Source organism: Chrysochloris asiatica, unplaced genomic scaffold, assembly GCF_000296735.1.
Source record: "Chrysochloris asiatica unplaced genomic scaffold, ChrAsi1.0 scaffold00559, whole genome shotgun sequence".
NCBI classification, from domain to species: Eukaryota; Metazoa; Chordata; class Mammalia; order Afrosoricida; family Chrysochloridae; genus Chrysochloris; species Chrysochloris asiatica.
Window position 1 is genome coordinate 327,334 of NW_006409077.1, and position 8,947 is coordinate 336,280.

Genomic DNA, 8,947 nt, shown 5'->3' on the forward strand with positions numbered 1-8,947 from the left:
ATTTTAATGTTGAAAATTTACAATTAAATCTAAACTTTAAGATACGGGAGAATAAAAGTAAAAATTAGATTATATGATCCTTTGAGAGGAAAGTAAGATAACCCTCTTTTTTTCCCTTAATAATAAAATTCTGCTTATCCTCTTCCTGTTCCCTCTGAAAAAGGATGAAAATGATGTAGGTGGTATACCCCTTGCAGATAAAACAGAGCATTTGCAAGACCCCTCCATAGGTCAACTTTGCAGGAGTCCTGGTGTGGGGCTGTGGGTTAATGTGTTAGACTGCAAAGGTGTTTGAACTGCAAGGTCGGCAGTTCAAGTTCACCAGCTGCTCCTCGAAACCCTATGCAGGGTCACTATGGGTCGGAACTGACTCAATGGTGCTTAACAACAACAGCATATCACTAGGAAACAGGTCCAGTTACATAATTTGTAGGCAAAATGAAAATGTCAGGCTGCTTTTTTAAAAATGGGGGGAAAGTATCATTAAAGGTATTAAAATATACCTTCTTTTTTTTCATTCACATAACCTCTTTATAAAATATTTTATCATCTTAAAAATGTAATTGTACTAGAAGTAACAATACAAACTTGTAACAATCACTAAACACAATATTTGATCGATTATTTTATATAATACAGTAAATGTTTATAGGGTGGTGGTGTGCCGTGGAGTCGGTTCCAACTCATAGCAACCCTGTACAGGGTTTCCGAGGCTGTAAATCTTTATAGGAGCAGAAAGCCTCATCTTTCTCCTGTGGAACAGCTGGTAGTTTGGAACTGCTGACCCTGAGGTTAGCAGCCTGATTCGTAACCACTATGCTATCAGAATGCCTTAAATATTTATAAAGTGAATCTATAATAATACTTTATTAATGTGAAATGATTCATTGTAAGATTTTCATGGTCTTCTTTGCTGAAAATTCATTTACCATGTTTTTAAACTGTGTCCTTTAACAACTTCCTTTTCATTTGATGTAATTGAAAATGATGCAGTCCCTTGTTGGTAGATGTAAGATTATAAATAATTTTCAGATTATTTCAAAATTTATAAGTAAATTTTGGCTTTGAGATTTCAAATTACCTAAAGAATTCTATTAATTTCCTACTGTTATGATTCATTGGCTGTGTATCCTTTTATTTTGTAATAATTTTACTGACAATGTTTGCTGTTTGAGAACTAGCAGTAGTGCTCCTGGTGCTCAGGCAGGAAAGCTAATATTAATGTACTATGGTTTCATCTCAATTTATTAAGCCATGATTGTATAAGAAAATACTAATACATGGAATTATGCTTTATACTTACTACTTATAGATCATTCGTAACACTGAGGTAATGAATTGGGCTGCTAACCTCAAAGTCAGCTCTTCCATGGGAGAAAGATGAGGCTTTACTGCTCCCGTAAAGACTTAGAGCCTCAGAAACCATATGTAGAGTGGCTGTAAGTCGGAACTGACTCCACAGCACATCACCACCGCCACCACCATCACTTACAGATCACAGAAGAAGTCCTAGTGTCACTGTAGTTAATATGCTGGGCTGTTAACGCATCAGTTGCTCTGAGGAAGAAATGTATGACAGTCTGCTTCTATTTTATAGCCTTGGAAACTCAATGGGGTGGTTTTTCACTCTGTCCCAAAGGGTCATTCGAAGTAGATATCAACGATGGTATTGGGTTTTGTATAGAGCATAAAGATTCCTGCTCCTGTTGTTATTACATACCTTCCAGTTAGTTCTGACTCCTAGTGATCCTGTATAGGGTTTCTGAGGAGTGACTAGTGGATTTGAACCTCCATCCTTTCACTTAGCAATACAGTACGTATCCTATAATGCCATACCCAGACTTCATAGAGATCCCTAGGTGGCACCAATGCTTTGCTCTCTGACTAAGGGGTTGGCAGTTTGAAACCTCTCAGTGGTGTCCCGAAAGGAAGGCCTAGCTGTTTGCATTCCTAGCGATTACAGCCCAGACAACACTATGGAGCAATCGTACTCTCTAACACATGATTGCCAGGAGTTGAAGTTAACTTGAAGGAAATGAGTTAATTTTTAGGTTTGTGGTACATGGTCAGTGTTGCTGGGCTCTATTCAGAGACAGTATCATCTACTATATTCTTCATATCATATTTGTTAGCTATGTTTTTAAATAATCATCTGAGGTTTAGCTATTAAGGAACCTGTCCAAAATCAAACATCTAGTAAAGAGCGGAGATAGAATATGAACCTTTGTTCAGTTTATGTCCTAGATATAAATTTCTGTGATGTTCTATTGACAACATTATAAACCAGAAATGGTATGACATTGGCTCCTATGAAGCCGGGATTAAATATACCTTCCCACTTCTCCATCATTTCATTCTCCATTTCTCTGTTGTTTTTAATAATTCACTGAAATAATCAAACAGAATTCACAAACTATATTCCCAGTTATGTGGCATATTAGGAAACAAAGCAAAAGTAGTAGATACAAAATGGGCATAACTCACATTCAATATCAGGAAATTCAACATACAACTAAGAAGAGGAGGTATAGGAGGTCCCAAAGAAATCAGCAAGTCTCTTCATTAGTCAACCACAGGCTTTAGATAAGCTCCCAGCTGGACCAGATCTCTCAGAGTGAATTTCTGCAGCTCTCTCTTTCAGGACAGCTCTACCCTTCACTTTTCCAGGGTTTTTATAGGCCAGCTCATACCTTCCTTGTCAATTATAAAGCTTGCTTCTGAACTAATTCAGAGACACTGGGGGGAAGGGAATAGCCAATCATATAAAAGTCAAATACAGGGTGGGTTACCCCAGCCAATCTCTTAGGGGGTTGTAAACCCAACAATCCTTGCATGTTGTTTATTCACATATCAAACTGGGCAATCATTATGAGTCCTGTTGTGGCTAATGCACTTTGTGCTAATGCACTAGACCACAAGGTCAGTTTGAACTGCAAGGTCAGTGGTTCGGATTCACCAGTTGCTCCTCGGAAATCCTATACATGGTCGCTATGGTTTGGAACCAACTCGATGGCAATTGACAACAACAAAAAGGCAGATTGCAGCCTAACCAATTATTTTAGAAGAATTGCAAACTTAGGGCCAAAATGGCCATATGAAACTTAGGGCACCGCAGATGTGAATCACATCATTTACAGTGTGCACGGTTAGTCTTAGATTTGGCTACCATGTATTATTTTCTACTTTTGATCATCTTTTCTGTACGACTTGTGCACAGTCTTCAGTAACCATCATAATTTCTACAGAAGACTCACAAGCAACTGCAAACTGGTCAATTGGATAACTTGATATATTAGAGCTGGTCCCAAAACCTTTCAGTCTGTAAGATAACCTCTGGGGACCTTATGCATTCAGGGCAAGTGAATATGGCACTAATTCCTCACTTAAATCAGAATGAGGCTAATATCGTTGCAAGGTGTTCTGTCAGTGTGACTTCACCCTCCCTCCCACAGTGCTCTAGTACTCAATGCACTCTTCTTCTGAGGTTCTTCAGTTGCCCTGAATTCTTCTTTTCTTCTCCCAAGAGTTGTGGAGCGAGTTTAATGATTTTTATCAAATGCTGTTTTTCACATGGTTTTTCAGTATCTCTTTTTTTTTTAGCCACTACTAATCTGTCAGTTTGTTGTACTGCTGTAACTTGGATGCTGATATAATACAGGAAGTCACGCCACCAGTATTTTCAATACCAGCAGAGCCATTTATGGTGGATGGGTTTGAGCAGAGCTTATAGGCTAAGACTGGGAAGATAGAGAGGCTGGTTACTTCTGAAGGTTTGCCCACTAGAAAACCTTATGAACAGAAGCAGAACATTATCAGATATAGTGCCGGAAAACAAGGCCCTTTAGGTTAGGAAGGAACTGAAAATATCACTGGGAAAGAGCTGCCTCCTCAAAGTTGAGTTGGCCATAATGATGTGAACAGAGCATAGCTTTCAGGAACTTGATTTACTGATGGGGAACAATTCAAAAGGAGGAAAGAGCTGCAACTATCCACTAATAATCAGAACATGGAATGTATGAAGTATGAATCTAGGAAAAATGGAAGCTGTCAAAAATGAAATAGTGTAACTAAAAATTTATATCTTAGGCATTAGTGAACTAAGATGGACTGATATTAGCCATTCCAATGATTTTATAAATTAATTTAATACAAGAGAAGATGCTCAGTGATTTATCTGAAGTAACACATATACCGGGAACAAGGCATCATATGTATTCCTGTCCACCAAATCTAAACCATTCATTTCAACTCAATGAGACCTTATAGGGCATAAAGGCTCCCTAGGGTTTATGAGGCTGTAAATCTTTACAGAAGCAGATTGCCTTATTTCTCTCCTGTAAAGTGGTGGCTATTTGAACAGAAGACCTTTCAGTTGGCAACCTAATGCTTAAGCCGCTATACCAACAGAATTCCATGTGTTCCCGCCCAGATAGGCTTAATTTGTTCTGGTTAGCAGTTAGTTGCATTACCTTTTCTTCCTCAGAAACATTTTTCTGGCTCTGCATTCTTGGTCAGTTGAGCCTTGCTCTCTTGTTCATTTGAGCTACAATTGTATGTTGGCTTCAGGGCATTGTGGTGTTCTCATTTTTTTTTTTTTTTAATTTAATTGATGATTGTATGTTGATGTGTTCCTAGACTCTCACCAACAATCGCCAGTGAATATAGTTAGAATTTCTCTCATTTTTTTAAATTTAATTGATGATTGTATGTTAATGTGTTCCTAGACTTTCACCAACAATTGCCAGTGAATATAGTTAGAATTTCATCAGAAATAAGAATCTGCTAAGGAATAACTCTAGATACATTTCCATAAGAAAATTCTTTGTCCCCACAGCCTCCTCTTTCAGTCTCAGCTTATTCATTGAAAACTTGGCCATCCACCCAGATCTCCTCAAGCCACCTTTTGATCCTCAAAGCATTGTGAAAACTAGCCACCCAGCACATGATCTGGGACCAAGAAACCTTCCGGTATAAGATGCTACAAAAGGCATGTACTGCGTACATATGGAGAACAGAAGCAGTCAGGCCTTCCCATCTGAAACTAGAAAATACTTGGCTCTTGATTCATTAGGAACTTTACTGTATCTAGCATTCCACTTGTTTTAAATACACCCTGGGTATTTTCCAGCTGAAATAGAGACTCATATCAAATAACTATAGTCAAAGTAGTGATTGTCTTAGACACAATGGGAACAATGTATTGTCTCTGAGATGTACAAGGGAAAATCACATTTTTTTCATTGCAGTGTTGGAGAATATTTTTCAAAAAAGTTCTGTTTTAATTATTGAAAAGTGAGAGTGCTCAAGAAACAGATTTTTAGACGTTTTATCAGAACACGTTTTTAAAAAAGCATCTACTAACTTTGAAATTTTAAAATAACTTCATGACTTTAGTGGCCCACAATCCAAAGAACATATGGTGGGAAGGACATTTGAACAATATTTACATTGATTCTTGAACTTTCTGATGCCCCTTAAATATTGTGTCTGAGTGCCCTTCTTACCATAAATCTCTTCCCAGACCTACGAATAATATAGCCTGTTGTTCTATATTCAGAAGCATTATCTTTTAACAGTGAATCAATATACATGAATTTTTAGATAAACAAAAACTAAGAGAATTAATTGCTGAAAGCTGCACAATAAACTAACCTCCAGACTATTGACTAGTCCACATATGTATCAAAAATTTTAATAGGCTCATTGTTGACAAAATGCACCTATTATTATTAAATACATAGTTGTATAATTACTGAATCTGCATATTCAATTATTTTTAATATTGCAGTGAATGGTCTTGGTTTCATTTGGAAACTAGCTCACACAGATTTTCCAGGCTTCAGATTACTGGGGTCATTAACCTGTTTCTTCCAAAAATTGAGGGACAACTGACTGATTATAGGGGACAGGTAATGAGTAGATACTGCCTCAACTTGTGTAAGAAAAGATCAGCCATCAGTTTAAGCCCATGACTGACCCTGTTAGGACAATGGTGAATTTAATTCCACATGGGGGCACTATGACTCAAAATAGACTACAGTTCTGCCCAGCAGGCTGATTACAATCTCTTAGGAAAGAATTTAAGCCAATGACATTCAGCTAGCTGTGCCAAGATTCTCATAGAATTTCTGTTGTTGTTAAGTACCATGTTAAGTTCCCACTCATAGTGACCCTGCACAGGGTTTCTGAGGCTGTAAATCTATGGGAGCAGAAAGCCTCATCTTTTGCCTGTGGAACAACTGGTAGTTTTGAACGGCTGACCTTGGGGTTAGCAGCCTGATTCATAGAGTATGTGAGCAAGTAAAAGATTTTATTTGTGGTTGTTTAAGCTTTCAGATTTGGAGAGCTGGTTGTATGCATGGCAGTAAACTAACATAGATTTGGTAACAATAAGTGTGATACTTAGACTGAGGGAGACAACAACAGTACAGAGGCTGTTGGAGCCCCTGACTTCTATAGGCAGAGTGGAGACGGAAAAACTCCTTTCCCTTTTCATCTTGGCTTTTATGGAATATAATTTTATAAAATAATTGAAATGCCTAATATTAGTCCCTCTTAGTTCACTAATGCCTTTTATGGAAAAGCCAATATGAAAAGGGAAAGAAGACAGAAGACACAGAGTGAGACCCAAAACTCAAAAAGCTAAGGAAAAGCCAAGGAGATTTTTTCCCAAACAGCTTGATCAAGGAACTTCCCTGTGGGTGAATGGACTTAAATCAATCTGTACCCAACATGCACTGCCACTGAGTCAATTTCAATTCATAGTGATCCTATAGGACAGAACAGATCTGTTTCAAAGGGTTTCCAAGGCCACTGGGCCTCTGCCCTGCTACAGCACAAGTGATACAAAGCTATTTTAGCCAGGCTGTGAATGCCCAAAGAGCACATTCTGCTAGCTAGTCTCCTGCCTTTTGGCATTCAGCTTTCCTCAGTCCGCGGGCCTAGAGCTGGAGGCTGCTGTGTGTTTCCATGCCACCTCCTCCACTCTTGTCTCTGCTGTCATCTAAGCCAGAGTTTCTGCTGTCGTTTCTGCCACTGCCTCTGCTGTTGTCTTTGCCATCATCTCTTGACCTTTCATGCTCCACTTATGCTCTTCATTCTTAATAGTCCTGGGAGCTTCCATCTCTGCTTCTGAAATGGCTCCTTTTAAGCCTGCAACTGGAGGGTGAAACTAACCAATTCCAGCCTTAGAGTTCTGTATACAGTATTTACATGGTCTCAACCAGTTATTTGGTGGAAATTAAGAGGAATTTGGATAGCAAAGGCATATCAAGTAAATTTCAGACACCACAGGTAGGTTAAGTCCTCTCTGATACAGTGTACCAAAGAAAATTATTTTACCTTCTGCCTAAGGATTTTGTGCTTAAGATTAAAGCTATTGATAACATTTCTTTAAGTAAAATGCTTCACACATTATATTTCCTTCTTCTGAGGTGCTTTGATTTTACCTAGATTTTGTTTTCATTACATTAGCGGCAACCCATATTGAGGACTGTTGTCTTTAATATTATCTCCAATAAAAATTACCATTTTAAGTAGGTTTGGTGAAGTTGGAGAAAAGTAAACATTTGTGTAAATCTCATAAAAATCATCGAACTGTATCATTTCCTCAAAAAGTTCCAGCATTGTCCTCGGTTGTCAATACTCTCCTTTACTTCCAGCTCCTAGAAACCACTGAAGTCTTTTCTGTTTCTCCAGATTTAGAATATCTAGATGTTTTGCATAAAAGGATTCACCCAATGTAGTTATTTGTGTCTAGCTTCTTTCATTTATCAAGCTGAGGGAACTGAAGAAAAAACTCAAGCCTCAAGTTGTGATATTGAAGCATTCTCTGGGCAAATTATTGAATGATGCAGAAAGCATCAAAAGAAGATGGAAGGAATATGCAGAGTCACTGTATCAAAAAGAAATGGTCTATGTTCAACCATTTCAAGAGGTAGAATATGATCAAGAGACAATGATACTGAAGGAAGAAGTCCAAGGTGCATTGAAGGCATTGACAAAGAACAAGGCACCAGGAACTGATGGAACACAATTTGAAATCTTTCAACAAACTGAGATAATACTGGAGGCACTCATTCATCTCTGCCAAGACATTTGGAAGACAACTACCTGGCCAACTGACTGGAAGAGATCTGTATTTGTGCCCATTCCAAGAAGAAGTGATCCAAAAGCACATGAAAATCACTGGACAATACTAACAAATATCCAACGAGAGTAAAGTTTTGCTAAAGGTAATACAAAAATGGTTGCAAACATACATTGATGGAGAACTTCCAGAGTTTCAAACCAGTTTCTGAAGAGGACATGAAATAAGGGACATTACTGCTGACATCAGATGGATCTTGGCTGAAAGCAGAGAAGGCCAGAAAGATGTCTTGTTGTTGTTAAGTGTCATCGAGTCGGCACCGATTCATAGCGACCTTATGCACAGCAGAGTGAAACAATGTCCAATCCTGGGCCAACCTCACTACTGTTGCTACACTTGAGTCCACTGAAAGAAAGACATTTACCTATGCTTTACTGACTATGCAAAGACTTTTGATTGTGTGAATCATGGCAAGCTATGGACAACAATGTGAATTATGAGTATTCTGGAACACTTAATTGTGCTCATGAGGAACCTGTACATAGACCAAAAGGCAGTTGTTGGAAAAGTACAAGGAAACACCAAATGGTTTAAATTTAGGAAAGGTGTGTGCCAGAGTTGGATTCTCTTACCATATTTATTCAGTCTGTATGCTGAGCAAATAATCCAAGAAACTGGATTATACAAAGCAAAATGTGGCATCAGAATTGGAGGAGGACTCATTAACAACCTGAAATATGCAGATGATACAACTTTACTTGCTGAAAGTGAAAAAGACTTAAAATGCTTACTGATGAAGATCAAAGGGAATAGTCCTCAATATGGGTTACATCTCATGTAATGAAAACAAAAATACTT